Below are 16,647 nucleotides of genomic sequence, written 5' to 3'. Positions count from 1 at the left end.
AACAGAAAAAAGAAACTTCTACAACTTGTATAAAACTGTTGTTCAGTTGCCTGGTCATGTCTGACCCTTTGTGACTCCATAGACTGCAAGATGCCAGTCTTCCCTGTCCCCGTCCCTGGGATTCTCCAAGCAAGAACACTGGAGTGGGCTGCCATTTCTTTCTCCAATGTATGAAAGTGAAAAGTGAAAGTGAAGTCGCTCAGTCATGTCCGACTCTTGGTGACCCCATGGACTGCAGCCTACCAGGCTCCTCTGTCCATGGGATTTTCCAGGCAAGAGTGCTGGAGTGAAATTGTATTAGAAAGCTATAGTAATCAAAACAGAATGATTTGCTTCTGGCAGGAAAACAGACACAGAGATCAATACAGAAGAACAGAGAAGCTAGCAAGAAATGCACATCCATATATTGTTGGTTAGCTTATGAAAAAGGAGCCAAGAATATTCAGTGGGGAAAGGACAAGTTTTCAAAAATGACACTGGAAATACTGGATAGTCCTATGAAAATCTATGCCCCTGTCTTTTACCATACACAAAAGTCAACTAAAAAGGGATTAAAAAGTTGAACAAAGAACTTTAAGCGATTAAACCCCTAGAAGAAAACATCGAGGTAATCTTCTTGCCATCAGTCTTTGCAATGAGTTTTTGGGTTTCACACCAAAAGCAAAGGCAACAACTGCAAAAACATACAAGTGGGACGACATCAAACTCCAAACAAAGAAACATCAACAAAATCAAATGGAAATTTACAGATTGACAGAAGATATTTTCAAATCATATATTTGATAAGGGCTTAATGTCCAAAAATACATGACACATACAACTCAAGGATAGAAAACCAAAAATAATCCAAATTTTTAATGGAGCATAAGAAAAGTGACAGTTTCATTAAATCTGAACATTAGCCTGTAGATGAGAGACACAGCAAGGTTTTTCTTCTACAACAACAAAAGCCTATGCCTTCCTGGCATTACTTTCTTATTCTCCACTCACTTGTTTTACAATTACAGTTCACAGTGTACGTTCTTCAGTCAATAGCAGTCATCCCACAGTGAGCTATAATATGTACTAAGAACAGCCCCACTGGGGAAAAAAAACAACAACTAATATTTGCATACTTACTAATGAGGCATATCAAAAGGAAGGTAATTTCCAGAGTTTACCACTCCTTTGTTTTCTATGTTTCATTTCAGAATTGAGCCACCTAGTAAGGGAAATGAGTTAAGAGACCTCAATAATATATAGATAGAAAATCATTTTTAAATGAGAGCATTAATGGATTCTAATTTGGGGGTAACTTATTACTACTGTTGTAACTGTAGTCCTTTTGGTTCTCGACGGCATCAGGATAATAATTAATTATAATTATTAATACCAACATAGGGACACATACTACTAAAGTTATAGTGAATAGAGAAAGACATAGAATATATTAGGCAAGAAGTGAAAGTATGGGAAGTCGGCAATGGTAGTAAAGGAAAGGGCAGTATGGCCTTGAGAGGAAGGAAGGTTCTCAAAGTTTCCTGAAACAGCAAGAATGAGCCAGCTGTGAGGAGTTAGAGTAATTTGTAAACCAGAAACTCTACCAGAAGAAATTTAATTTCATAAAGATATTACGGTGCTAAAACCCAAAATGTAGACAGAGAATAGGGTAGGGGAGGGTATATAGACTTTCAAAATTCTCCATTGCTTAGTGCATCAGGCACTCAAGGACCACCCTCACTGAGGTCTTTCTCTATTGCTCAACCTGCAGGTACCAGCATCGAGAAAGAGATAGCTCTACTCCACAGGCAGTGGAACCCGACTTTTATGGCCTGATAGTTTTCCTTAAGAAGCATTCCATGCAGCAGATTTCCTCCATCCCATCCCATCCCATCTGGCTGACTCCCCACGGTCAACAGGAGTCCTCTCCCTGGGATCATTCTGCAATCCCCATGGCTCCAGCTTCCAGCTTCTGTGGACACCAGTGGACTTACAACCCTGTCCAAGGTATGAAAGGCTGCAGCATGGCTTGTCTGTGTGGTTCTCACTCTGTTCAGACTGTGACAGATTAGTGAGTTCACTCCCCAACTGCTTCAAATGCCTCCCCTGTCCCAGTGGATGGCCATGGAGGCAGGAATCTCTCCCTGGTGTTTCAGCTCCTTCTCCCCCAGGTGCAGGCTGGTCCCACTTGCTCTTCTCCTTCTTTCCCCTTCCTCCTTGTCCCTTCTTCCCTTTTTCTTACCAAGTTCTGTATGGATCCGGATATTTCTTCTCAGTAGTCAGGAAGTGCTGCCAGTATTCACCTGGTCTTCTGTGGGAACTGCTGAGTCTTTGGATGTTCTTGATGCATCCATGGAGAGAGGTCATGCACCCCTCCGTCATCTTGCCCACCCCTATTTGTGCATGTATTAGCAACGAGTTTCCTTTTCTATTAAGTAACATTGCCATCACCACATATATTTAACTTTTGTTTTTTGAGGAGAACACAGGTAAGTTCCACTCTCTTCAGTTCAGTCCGTCATTCAGTGGTGTCCCACTCTTTGAGACCCCATGGACTGTGGCAACACTGACTTCCCTGTCCATAACCAACTCCCAGAGCTTGTTCAATCTCATAATTAGATCTCATGATTAGATCATTACACTCAAAATTAGATCCTCAGACCTTATTAATTTTTTATACATGAAAATATTTAACCTTTAAAAATCTCCCTATTTGTCGTACCCTCCAGTCTTTGGCAATCACTTTTCTACTCTGAGTTCCATCTTTTGTTTTTTTTGGAACTCCTTATACTTGAGATCCTATGGTATTTGTCTTTCTCTGACTTAGTTCACTTAGCATAATGCCTCCAGTTTCATCCATGTTGCCACAAATGGAAGAATTTCTTTCTTTTTCTAATGGCTAAATAATATTTACCTATATATGTCACATCACATTGTTTTAATCCATTCACCTGTTGAAAAATTGTTGTTTCTATAACAAGGCTACCCAATGCTGCAATGAGCATGGGAATAGGGATATCTCTTTGAGACAATATTTCATTTCCTTTGACTATATATCCAGAAGTGGGATAATGGATCACATAACTGTTCTCTTTTAAATTTCTTGTGGAAACTCCAGAGTATGTTTCTGTGGGAGTTGCATCCCTACCAACAGTGCATAAGCACTCCTTTTCTCCACATCCTCAATAACATTTTTCATTTCTTATATTTTTGGTATTAGCCTTTCAAACAGGTATGAGGTGATTTCTCTTGTGCTTTTGATCTTCATTTTGTTTGATTATTAGTGATGCTGAGCATCTTGTCATATACCTTTTGATCATCTATATGTCTTATTTGTGGGAAAATGTCTATTCTTTAAAGATGTAGCATATATTATGTTTCCTATATTTCAATATACGAAACTCAGTTGCCGACCTATATATCAACAATGAACAATAGAAAATGGAATAAAGAAAACAATCCCATTTACTATTGCATCAAAAAAGGATAAACCACTTAGAAATAACCTTAAGCAAGGTGTTGAAAAATTTTATAGAAAACCTTTAAGACTTTGATAAGAGAAATATAAAAGAGTTAAAGATATGTAAAGTTAGGTTGTCTGTTTGTGTGTTTCTTGAGGTAGGATTTCTATTACTATAAAGTTCCCTCTTAGAACTGCTTTTGTTGCATCCTGTAGGTTTTAGATCATCATGTTTTCATTGTTCTTTGTTTCTAGGAATGTTTTGATTTCCCTTATTTCTTCAGTAACCTGTTCATTATTTAGAAATGTGCTGTTCAATCACCATGTGTTTGTGTTCTTTAATTTTATTTTTTCCTATTATCAATATCTAGTCTTATAGTATTTGGGTCAGAGAAAATGCTTGAAATAATTTCAATTTCCTTAAAGTTACTGAGGTCTGATTAGTGACCCAAGATGAGGAAAATGTTCCATGTGCACTTGAGAAGAAATTGTATTCTTCTGCATTTGATGGAATGTGCTAAGATATCAGTTAGGTCTGTTTGCTCTAACATTTACTTTTAGGCTTATGTTTCCTTATTACTTTTCTATTTTGATGACCTGTCCATTTGTATAGGTGCAGTGTTAACATGCCTACTATTATTGTGTTACTGTCAATATCCCCTTTAATGTCAGTTAGTGTTTACCTTATGTATTGAGGTGTTCTTATGTAGAGTACATAAATAGTTAAAACTGTTATGTCTTCTTCTTGGACTGATCCCTTGATCATTTGGTAGTGTCCTTCTTTATGTCTTATAATAGTTTTGATTTTAAGGTCTATTTTTTTTTTTGATATGAGAATTGCCAATCTGGCTTTCTTTTTTTCTCCATTTGCATGGAATATCTTCTTCCATCCTCTCACTTTCCATCTGTATGTGTCTCTAGGACTGAAGTGGGTTTCTTGTAGACAGCATATATATGGGTCTTGTTTTTTTATCCATTCAGCCAGTCTGTGTGTTTTGGTAAGCATGGAAGAAGATAATAGCAAATAAAACAACTGATAAAGGATTGCTTTCCAAAATACAAGCAGCTCAAACAACTCAGTCATCAAAGCAAAGGCAAGAACTGCAAAAATAAACTAGTGAGACCACATCAAACTCAAAACCTTCTGCATAGTAAAGAAAAAGCCATCAGTGAAATGAAATGACAACCTATGGAATGAAAAAAAAAATATTTGCAAATCACATATTTGGTAAGGGCTTCCTATACAAGTATATATAAGAAACTCATGGAACTCAGTAGGAAAAGAAATTAAAACAACCCAAATTATTAAATGAGCAGAGGAAGAGCAAGTGTTTTAAAAAATCTGAAGAGTAGACTGTAGATGAGAGACTCTGTAAGGTTTTTCCTTCCAGAACAGAAGCCTGTGTCTTCCTGGCATTGCTTTCTTTATCTCCAATCACCTGTTTGGTGATTGCAGTTCACAGTATACATTCTTCACTCAATAGCAATCACTCTACACTGAGGTATATGTGCTCAGAATACCCTACTAATTAAAAAAAAGTAATAATTACATACTTAACCTTGAGGCATCTAAAATCCAGGGTGATTTTCAGAATTTTCCACTCCATTGTTTTCTACATTCTATTTCAAAATTGAAACACCTAGTAAGGAAAAATGAGTAGGGGACCTCAACAATACATGCATAGAAAGTCAGTTAAAACTGGGAGCATTACTGGATTATAAATTGGGGGAATGCATTATTACTAACACTTGTAATTTTATTCCCTTTTATTCTCTGAAATACTAGGTTGATATTTATTTAAAATAGTAATACCAACATAGAGGCACATGGTACTCAAGTTACAGTAGATTGAGAAAGACAAAGCTTATGAGGCTGGAAGTGAAATAACAGAAAATTAGCAATGGTTTCAAAGCAAGGGGCAGTATTGCCTAGAAAGAAAGCAGATTTCTCTAATTTTGGAGACAACATGACAAAGCCAGATAGGAGCCAACCAGCTTATGCTGTATACCAGAAACTGCACCAGAAGGAAAATGAAGTTCATAAAATATGCTGATGCAAAACGCCAAAATCCAGGCAGTAAGAGAATAGGGTAGGGTTTATGTAGACGCTAAAAACTACTCAGAGAGGTAGACATGGAAGCAAATACACTAATGAGCATCAGAAAGATCAAAGCACAAAAGGGTCTGAAAAATAAATCGTAAAGGGACTTGGTAGTCTGATTAAAGGAATAAGAGAATCAAATTAGAAAACCAAAATATAAAGACTTGTGCACATGATAGAACCAGAGAATGCTCAGGGGAGAAAATTTCAGCCTTAGTAGACCAGCGAACAGAAGCCTCCAGCATCAGGAACAAACACCCTGGGCAGGACTCACGACTGTGCGCCTCTGGGAACAGCCTCAGTTTCAAAGTTTGGGCACTATGCCTCCTAAACGCAAACACAGACAAGGATTATAGCTTGCTAAGACACGGAATCACAGATAGTAGTGTTTGTTAGTTTATTTTTCTCATGCAACTATAAAGTTAATGAATCACTAACCAATGATAATTGACACCATCAGTTTCCAGTCAGATCCTCTTTAGTCATACAATGGATATTTGAACCTGTTATATGATCCCCAGTAATAGTTTTAATAATTGAATTTATTGATGTTTAACTGAAGGGGAATTGCTTTACAATACTGTACTGCTTTAGGCCAAACATCAGCATGAATCAGCCATTGGTATACCTATGTCCCCTCGCTCTTGACCCTCCTTCCCACCATCCTTCCCGTCCCAACCCTCGAAGTTGTTAGAGAAAAATATGGAAGGCTTCACAAATTTGTGTGTCATCCTTGGGCAGGGGCCATGCTAATCTTCTCAGTATTATTCCAATTTTTTAATATATGTGCTACCAAAGCAAACACACAAATAACATTTTAATAGAAAAACAAATCATATAGTTAGTCCTCTACCAATAAATGATCAACCACATTAGGAATTTGGGTGTTCTGCTATATTTACCAGCTCTTATAAAGTCGAATTTTATAAGGTTCAAATTTCCATGAAGGAATTAAGCATATTTTTATGCATAACACATGTATACATGCACAGAAATATATGCACACAAATACATCTATGTTATATAAGCTATTATTCTCCTTTCCTGTCACAATAAGGTCTTTAGTTGATGAGAGATATAGTCCCAAATTTCTCCAACTTATATGTCTTCCTTTGAGAACCACTTCTTTTATTTTCATCACCTAATTTTAACTAACCATTTTATTCTTAGATACCATGCCTCTTTAAACTACCTAAGAGCAGAGAAAATCTAGAAAATGCTGATATCTTATCCTTAATTAAATTATGACTCTTCTGGTAAATTGGAAAAAGAATCATGTTCAGGTCTCATTCAGGAGGATAAAATCTCTATTTTATCAGTTCTCTTGTTCATACTCAATTCTTGCTCACTTCAGTCTTAAATTCTGCTTGTGTACAAAGGACTCACAGCAAAAGTAATATTAAAATCATGCTTGCAAGGGTCTACGATTTTATGCTTTCCTTGGCCAAAGGTAGTGCCAGGAATAATTTCTGAAATATTACAACACATCATGAAAACATGAATTCTAGTTTTATTATCAAAGAGGAGATGCTTGGAGATGGTTCAAAAACTAAGCCTCATGGGTTGTCAGGATGTACTCCTGAACAGACAGATAAATTTTGTCCCTAAAATGTCAAAGTCAGGAAAGCGCAGGCCTTGTTTGCAGAGCCAGTGACGTTGTCTTGGGTGCTGACCAGGTAATATTCTTGTATTACCATTTGGAGATTTATTTGCTGTTTTCTTGAAGAAACAAATGTAATGAGAGGATTAAAGATGCACAAAAGTAGAAGAGCCGCCAAGGTGCCTAGAAGGAAGTCTAGCCAGGAGAACCAGGCCCCCACACTGATAATTGTCAGAGACTGTAACAGTGAGTGTTTTATAGACAGAGCAGGACAAGTGGATAAAACCAATATTCTAGGGTCGCTTTGTTTTGCAGTCAAAGACAAAATATTTTTCTCTTTAAGCAGAGTCATCACAGCTCCTGATGTGGTCCTGGTTACACACATGCGGACCAAAGGCCACAGGCATGTGTGATGTGACATCAGGAAGTGAACAGATGAGTGCACTGGTGCCCAGTCACCTGTATCTGCTAATAATGGGACCTGGGGAAAATCACTTGTCCTCTCCAAGTCATCACATCTTCATTAACACAACTTGATGATCATAGTGAAGATTAAGGCTATTTCACAGGGTTCTTGTGAAACACAAATTTTAACACGTTTAAGCTTTTGGGAAAGTATCAAAAACATGCATCGGGTTACTAAGGTGAGTGAGCAGATCCAAGGTACAGTATCCTTTTTCTCTTAGTATTCTCTTTGTACTCAAAAGTAGCGATCCGTCAGTCATGTGTTTACTCTTACCCCACTGTGATGGTAAACCACACAGATCAACTGGACTTTTCTTGTCATTTCAGTGTCTAAAATTCAAGCATTAGTCAATGTAGAGTGAAACAATTACAAATTCCTAGAGGGCCCTGTTGCCAGAGTCTGCAGAGTCCCAACACTAAACTGTCTTTTAAAAATGGCCTAAACAGTCTGGCTCAGAATTAAGCTCCAAATGTTTGCAGAGCACAGAAGCACTTCTGGGAGCAATATAAAATTACAGGGAGTAACCTACTTCTCCAACTATCTATCTGTGCAAATATCATCATCCATTTAAATTGACACAGAATACGTTCCTTCCCACCCCAGCTACTATAGCGCCAACTCCTGCTCAGAGCAACAGGGAAAGAGAAGCCTTCCCTCCACCAGATGGATTTGATAACATCAGGTGACTAGATCATCTCAGAATGGCTCATGTTTTTTATTAAACAGGGTCCTGCCTGCTGCTGCTGCTGATCATGTCAAATCTGCTCTTGTGCCAAGGCAACTCATGCCGGTCCTGCTGTCCTGACGTGTTTGATATCCCCCTGGAATCCCTTACAGACCTGTTTCTCAATGCCTCCAGGCTGTCCCACAACATCTTTAAGCATTCCACCATAATGTTCCATGAGTTTGTAAGTACTGTGGTGGTGGTGGTTTAGTTGCTAAGTCGTGTCTGACTCTTGCAACCTCATGGACTGTAGCCTTCCAGGCTTGCAGATGGAACCCTTGCATAAGTGACGGCTATACTGTCCTTTCAACAAGAAGGCTGCATCAGCCAAACTTTGATTAACACCGTCTCTAGGTCAAAGAAGCCATCAGCTCATAAGATGTGGAAATTGAAAACAGGATCAGTTTTGTGAAATCTCAAAGATTCCTAAGAAGTGCAATAACTTTTTCAATTTCCTTTCATTCATTTTCTTTTGTAAATTTTTAAAATAAATGATTTAGTATTTGTCATCAAGAATGCCATAAAAGGGGGCTTCCCTGGTAGCTCAGTGGTAAAGAATCAGCCTGCCAGTGCAGGAGACCCAGGTTTGATCCCTGATCAGGGAAGATCCCACGTACCAAAGAGCAACTAAGCCCAGGCACTACAACTACTGAGCCTGCGCTCTAGAGTCAGGGAGCCACAACTCCTGAAGCCCGCATGCCTTGGAGTCTGTGCTTGGCAATAAGAGAAGGTACTGCGATGAGAAGCGTATGCACGGCAACCAGAGAGTAGCCCCTGCCCTCCAGAACTAGAGAAAAGCAGCAATGGAGACTCAGCACAGCCAAAAATAAATAAATAAAATATTTAAAAAAAAGAATGCCATAAAAGAATACAATAGACTCAGTGGAATCAACAACAAATTTATTTCCTCACCGTTCTGGAGGCTAGACGTCCCAGATCAGGGTGCCAGCAAGGTGAGGTTCTGGTCAGAACTCTTTCCTCCCAGACTGGCTTCTCCGTTCGTCCTCACACAGGGTGGGCAGTGGGGAAGAGAGATAGAGGAAAAGACACAGCGACACAGAGAGAATTCTCTGGTGTTCTGTTTCGCTTCATGAAGACACTAAACCTATTGGATGAGTGTTCCACCCTAAGAGCTCATTTAACCTTAATGGGCTTCACCGGTGGCTCAGATGGTAAAGAATCTGCCCTCAATGTCAGAGACCTGGGTTCTATCCCTGAGTCTGGAAGATTCCCTGGAGAAGGAAACAGCAAGCCACTCCAGTATTCTTGCCTGAGAACTCCCATGGGGTCCCAAAAAGTTGGAACCCTTTTCAAAACACAGTACTTTGGCAGTTAGGGCTCTAACAATGAACTTGAAGAACACAGATTCAGTCCACAATACTACCTGACACAAAGCACTTTTAGGTGGGACTGGGGAAAAGGAAGCATGCTGATTTTCAGGTCCTTCAGTGTTGCTCTGGGCTTTCTTCTCCAGGCTTAGAGTAAATAGCCAATAAATGAGAACTGCTCTGCAGTGAACTGTGTGGATGGAACATGTTAAACAAAGCTGAATTCTGGTCACAAAATCAAATAGTGTTAGTTTTTTTAATGCTACAATTTATTGTTTTATGATTTGCAGTGAATAGCTTTAGAGCTACAGTAGAAAGGGAGTTTTCAATTGGAAACAGTTATTATTTTTCTGAGGAAAGTATTTGAAAGTTGTATGTTAATTCTTTTAGGTCTATCAAGGAGCACACAGTAGAGCAGACAGCTAATAAAACGTGGTGCTGAAGGTTTCTATTAAATTCACGTAGTTCTTTTTACTCATTAGTTTTTGTTTATTCCTCCATTTTTGACTGTCCATTTTTCTCCAACTCTTCCAAGGAATCTCTTGAAATGTGCATAACTTTTGCTAAAAATTAGTTTTTCTCTATCAATGTGTTAGCTAGATTTTTCTACTCTTATTATTCTCAGTCCATTGTTTAGTATTTCCTATAACTTTATGCCATGTTTTTCTGCCATAACACTTTGTCACCATAAACAACATTGCATTCTGCACCTGGGATGAACACTAAGGTTTTTGGTGTGTGGATTCAGAGATGTCAGAGTTACAACTGTATAACTCCTTATAAGGGAATATATTGGCTCTAACCCACAGTAAACAAAAGACTAAATGGTTAAATATAGGTGCATGCATGCATTCTAAGTAACTTCAGTTGTGTCCAATTCTTTGCAACCCTACTGACTGTAGCCCAACATGCTCCTCTGTCCATAGGATTGGCCAGGCAAGAATACTGGGGTATGCTGCTATACCCTCTTGCAAGGGATGCTCCTCACCTAGGGATCAAACCTGAGTCTTGTTATATCTCCTGCATTGGCAGGAATGTTCTTTACCACTACTGTCACCTGGGAAGCACCAAGTATTGGTACAAAAGACTATATTTTGTTCAAATACTAAAAAGTAAAAAAAAAGATAATAATAAAATATAGAAGGGAAAAGGTTGAACTTAGAAAAGTTATATGTAAAATCATTTTTATAGAGACAATGTATTGAAAAAGTAGGAAAAGAATGACTTTCAAATTTTGTGATGCCCCCTCATTAAAAAATATACAAGACTGTTAAACATGTTAATGTTCTGGTAATGGGTTCATCTACCAACTGCCCAACAACCCTAACTAACTGCCTGATCACTTTCAGGATGAAAAATATGCCCAGAACCTACCATACACTATCAATGCTACCAAGAGCTGCCACACCAATCCCCTCCATACTCCCCAAGGAAGAGAAGAAGCCCTAAATATGAACGTGAGTTTTTCACCTGGGTTTTTCACTACGTCAAATGAGACAGTATATAGCTTACCAGGCTTCATAATATTAGAGATAATGGTAAGTGTACATGCAGAAAAAGGTGGAGGAACCGTAAACAACTGAAGAGAAATTATAGTATGCCCTTGATGAAGCATGAGTGAAATCAAGGGATGACTAAAGATCTGTAGTAGCAACATAAATAACAGATCTAAATTGTCCATGCAGACAACTTTAGTTCAACCAAAGCATTAGACACAGGATTGGAGCTATCATACTGTACAAAAACAGGAAATGAATGGGAACTTTCATGTGTAAAATATGATTGCAAAATTCATGAATATGTAAGAAACACACCACAGTTTTGAGTACTCCCTGTTACTAGTGACTCCTACATGGGAGACCTATACTGCACCACCCGAGCCACCACATCTGCCTTTCAAGGCTCTCCTGATTCTGCTTCTACTTCTCTAATACCTGCTTCGTTCATCATCCTCAATGACTCTTCTGTCACCTTTTATTCTTAATTTGTAAGTCTCCCCCAAAATGTCCTATAAAACATTGCTTTGCTTTTCATGGCCACAATAATTGCCTCTGTTCTGAGGACAACACGGTTTACATATCAAGCCTCAATCATTTATGGCCGCTCCAAATTTTCACCGTTATAATCTCTCCTTTCTGATTTCCTGTGTTATCCTTCGTCCTAACATTACTTAAAATATTTTCACATTCATCCCCCCTTAAAATAACATTTTCTGTCTTTACAACTTTCTTAATGATACCAGCATTCTTTTCCTCTGTTAAACTCATTAATAGTGAGGATGATCAAGTAAAGGAAAAAAGTCAAAGAGGAAGAAGAAGAGGATTGTTCAATAAACTTAAATTTAAAGCTTATTGAGAGTTACTACATGGCCATACATTTTACTAACCACTTTATGTGCATTACTATATTTAATCCTACTCAGTTCTCTGTTCTTTACCAGTAAAACAGTTCATGGCTGTAAAGAAATCAAGCATATTAACTAGAGATCTTCAGCCCCCGGGATTTTCAGGCTCAATTCTGCTAGTAGTAGTGAACTAAGAGGGGGAAACCCTCCATTGTGAATCCCACTGATGCTGTTACTAAAGACAACGCTGTGCCATTTTCTGCCCGGACACATGTCAACAAAACAGAATGTTCTGAGATCAGCAGGGGGCTGGTGTCGGGATCACCTGAGGAGAGAAGCCTATTTAGGAATGCCATGTCTTCTTCCTCGCCTCTTTGTTGTAATATCATAAAACAATTACCGATCAAAAATCAATCCAAAGGACTCATCTGATTCATTAATACGAATGAATCACTGGGTGACAATGACGTGGGCACAGGTGGAATCCCTCTTTCCTGGTCAGGCACTGCAGGCACATACTGACTTGCTGTAAATACTCAGATTCTCTCATGCAAATATACAAACACAAAAGAACTCACTGAGTGGTGGTAGAATTTCAGAGGAAAAAAGAAATTTCTTCATGTTATAAATTAGAAGGCATCAGAAGAGTCAGTTCCTAAAATAACCTAGATTTTTATATTTCAGCAAAGTGTGAACTAACAGCTTACATTTTATACTTTTGCAACTTTTACTGCCTTCAAAAATCTCTGCATACATATAGGAATAACCAAAAGCTTTTTAGGTCAGCTGCTCTGAGCAAAGATCACATGTTACCAAAACCACTGAATTATGATTATTTTAATGAGACTGTTTCTTCTGGTTACTTAGAATGAAGACCTTAGTAAGTGGATACTCATGTTACTGTACTCCTGGCATAGACCTGTGTATCAACTAGTCAGGGACCTGTGGAGTATGAAAGAAGTCTCAGATACTATCCTATCAAGTGCCAGAGAGAATGTGAAAAATCTACTAGAACTTCGAGAATTCATAGAGAGGCAATTCAGCCAGGTGAGCATCTTGCAGAGGGCTTTCATGCTTTATTCATGAATGAAAGACGTGACCTTTGTAATGTGTATGGTGTTTTGAAATATCTCATTTTGTAAGAAAAAGATTCATGACTTCTATATTCTAGATTGCAACTACATAAAGCAGGCACCTAGGCATTCATAGTGATAGATTCTACTGCAAAGGAATCAGAATTTCACTGCAGTTTTTGACATGGACAGCCTTCCCTGCATTGCACACAATTCCACCAAAAGCTTGCCTCTTCCTGGGCACAGGTGGTTGAAATATTTTCAAGAGTAAGAGAACTAGAGAACAGAATTTCCAAGATCAGCATTTTGTTCAAAGTAACCCAGGACATATACTATTGAAGTTCCAATTGTCTTTCTCTGTTCTCCTCAAATCAAAGGATGAGAGTGGGAAGGAAGAAAAGAGAAAGTTAAAAGTAATCTTGAGTGTGTTTCTACATTTTAGATTCCTAATAGTTTTCTCATAGGCTGGCTCCAAAATCCCTATCTAGAGAGTTTTATATTAGAATGTCTTCTCCAAATCTTAATTTGATAATTAGAAGCAAAAAAGATAAGCAAATACTAATGAAACACTTAATAAGTCATTATCATTTGGGTATTTAGGTTATTTATCCAGTAAGGCGGACGATGCAAGAGGCTCGCATTTACTGGTCAATCGCGTCCTGGGGGTCCAGCGATGAATATGTGCGACATTCTGCATTTTATAAGATGTTCAAGTGCCTGTATAGGGATTCACGTAAAATTGACATGTACACCAAGATCCTGGCATGCCGAATCACCAACACGTGCTTTATTCACAGCCATCCCGTCCAGCTCTGAGGTGGTCATAATGATGTATCCCATAGCAAGCTTCTTTGAAATTTATAGCTTTTTAATGCATGCTCTGTGAAATGGGTCTCCTCTTAAAAAAATAAACACAGACTCTGTAGAGATGTCAAAATATAAGAGGATAATTTCTTAAAATTTCTTATCTTCATTTAATATAAACTCAAAAGAAAATTGACCCTTACAATTGAGAGAATGAAGCTCCTATTAAAATTAGTCACAAATAGCAGAACCTGGCATTACAAAGAAGACCATTAAGAGATTACTTAAGAATCACAGACAATTATTCTGGTCATTATTAGAATCAAAGATTTAGACAATTGTTCATGGTTCTGGTCATGCCACAAAGAAGACTGAATTCTCAAGATTCTTTATGAAAGCCAGCCACGAACTGTCAGCCAACTATCACAGTGTTACACCAGACAAGATAAGTGCTTGGTAGCTTTGTATGAATAGCATGAGGTTTACTGAACTGTATAAAGATTGTTAGGATGCTGTCTTAGTCCTTCTGGGTTGCTATAACGAAACATCACAGACTTAAAAACAATGGAAATGGATTTCCACAGTGTGGTCATGCAGGGTCCTTTCTGGTCACACACTTCTTACTGTATCCTCACACAGGGGAGGGCTTGGGAGCTCTGTGTGTCTCTTATATATAAAAGCACTCATCTCATTGAAGAGGCTCCACCCTTATAACTCCATCACCTCACAAAAGCACCACCTAGGGTTACCATAACCATGGGAATCAGGATTTCATCATATGAAATTTCTGGGGGACACAAAAGCTGAGACCACAGCAGATACAAAGGTGATCTGGCTCATCCTCCTCCAGGGGCTGTCGTCACCCACACTCCACTGCATCCTCATCTCCTGCATCACCTTGCAGCCATTCCACACATTCCATCACTCTGGGTTTCACAAGTCCAGGTCAGTCAAGTGTTAGCTCCATCTCATATTCAGCCTATTCAATGTTTCCCTCTCCCCTGCTGAAGCTCAGCTGACCTACTAGGAAGTGCAGATGTGTCCATTTCTGCAAAGTTCCTTCTCTCTCCCTCTCTGGATCTTCATTCTTTGGGCCATGTTGGAACAGAGTAGATGGTAACAAGATGGGAAAGTTCTGACATCACTGACTTACATGGTGCTGTTGTAGCCTTCTCTTGGTCCAGATGGACTGATCTGAAATTCCCCCTGACTGACAAGTGTTTCCCTTGAGAGGTATCCTTGTGATTTTCCAGGACTTTCACAAGTTGGGGATCCTCATGTCCCAGTTTCCTTTTTAACCAGGGGAAATGTTCTGGAACCCACAGCACCCCACCTGCAGTATTCACCACAGCCTCTGTTTCCCTCACTCTGCAAGCACCATCTGGAGAAAACTAAGTAGCCCACAGTCAGCTGCCTACTAGCTGACCCACAGGCTATCCATGTATGATAAACACTCCAAATAATTGAATGGAAGAAATACTGGTGTGCATCTGTCCACTGCTGTGGATTCTGGACAATTGTCCAAGTGGTCACATAGACACTGAGTAGATCAGGAAGCTGGATTCAAAAACACACTTATCTGAGGAGTGAGATACCATTTTCTCTTCCTATCCTTGTCAGTAATTATTTGGCTTACAAACATGCCCTAGTAGGTCCCTGAATTATAAAATTCTCCAAATAGACTGAGTCTCTACTGAGACTGGAGCAATGTGACTGGATTAGGGTTGCTCAGCTTGTCCAACAGCCTCCAAACAACCTGGGATGAGGGCCAGTCTCTTGACTGGCTCTGCTAAGAAGTCAGTGAGGTTGCTGGGCTGGTTTTGCAGCATCTTTAGGGCTCTAGCAGTAATTCCTGGTAAACAGAAAATGGGAAATCAGAAGGTAGAAGGGAAAGGGGGATGAATAAGAGAGAAGGAAGCGAAAGAAGGAAGGAAAAGCAGCAAAGGGAAAGTGAGTCTAGGACTTGGGTAGTGAAGGACGAAATGCTGTTAGAAGACGTTATTTTCAAGGACCCAGATATATATGCTTTGTAAAATATTCTAAGAGCAGATATTTAATATTCCCTTTTATTTCCATTTTCTCTTTTCTTCAAAATTCTCCTTTATATTAGGAGTATTCTTTTGTTGTTACTAAAGGCCATAGTTCTAGAGATGAACAAAGCTTGGCAACTCTTCAGGGCAGAATCCAGCCAAATTATCTTCTTTCAGGCAAAGTCACCTTTCACCCACATACAAGAACACTGTCCAGCAAAACCAACCTCTTCCCTCATAGCCAGGGTTATTCTGGCCTGAGTCTTGCCCCTGCTTCCACCTGGGATGACCCAAACCTTTCAGAACATGACAGAATACTCTGCCCTGAAGCAATCTATCAAACCCTCCTTTGGCTCCTTCATGCATGTAAAGTGTCAGCTTTCTCGTATTTTCACTTTCTTCTTCAAAAAGATAAAAGATCATGAAAACACCCTGTAAGCACTGTCTAAGTCATTTACTGCTCAAAACATCTACTTCTATTTTGCTACTTGCTTAACTTTCTTTCCTTCAATGTCTCGATATTTCCAGCAGAGAGGATGGTGTTTATTAGAGCGAAAATTTGGCAATAAGGGGGACAATGCAATTGGAGGAAACATATACTCTACAATAGATCACACACATCTTCAGGTATTTGTCTCTTATAAAATTTATTTCAAGCATGAATTTAGGACTTTACCTCAAGCACAGAGGTGGTGACATTGAGAGTGCTCTCCTTGCGTGGCTGTGACATACAAAGCG

The 16,647-nt window shown here is 39.0% G+C and overlaps 1 non-coding gene and 1 pseudogene across 1 annotated transcript; one reads left to right on the top strand and one right to left on the bottom strand.

The window, feature by feature from the left end:
* The first annotated feature begins 1,806 nt into the window (after positions 1 to 1,806).
* On the top strand, positions 1,807 to 13,891 carry LOC138097991 (placental prolactin-related protein 3-like; annotated as a pseudogene).
* LOC138069845 (U6 spliceosomal RNA) lies at positions 6,237 to 6,347 on the bottom strand. Its single transcript, XR_011144113.1, has one exon. It is a non-coding gene; the product is annotated as a U6 spliceosomal RNA (small nuclear RNA).
* Positions 13,892 to 16,647: the final 2,756 nt, after the last annotated feature.

This window comes from Capricornis sumatraensis, chromosome 22 (genome assembly GCF_032405125.1).
Source record: "Capricornis sumatraensis isolate serow.1 chromosome 22, serow.2, whole genome shotgun sequence".
Lineage (NCBI taxonomy): Eukaryota > Metazoa > Chordata > Mammalia > Artiodactyla > Bovidae > Capricornis > Capricornis sumatraensis.
The sequence above is the reverse complement of the archived record's forward strand: the minus strand, read 5'-3'. Positions and strand labels throughout refer to the sequence as shown.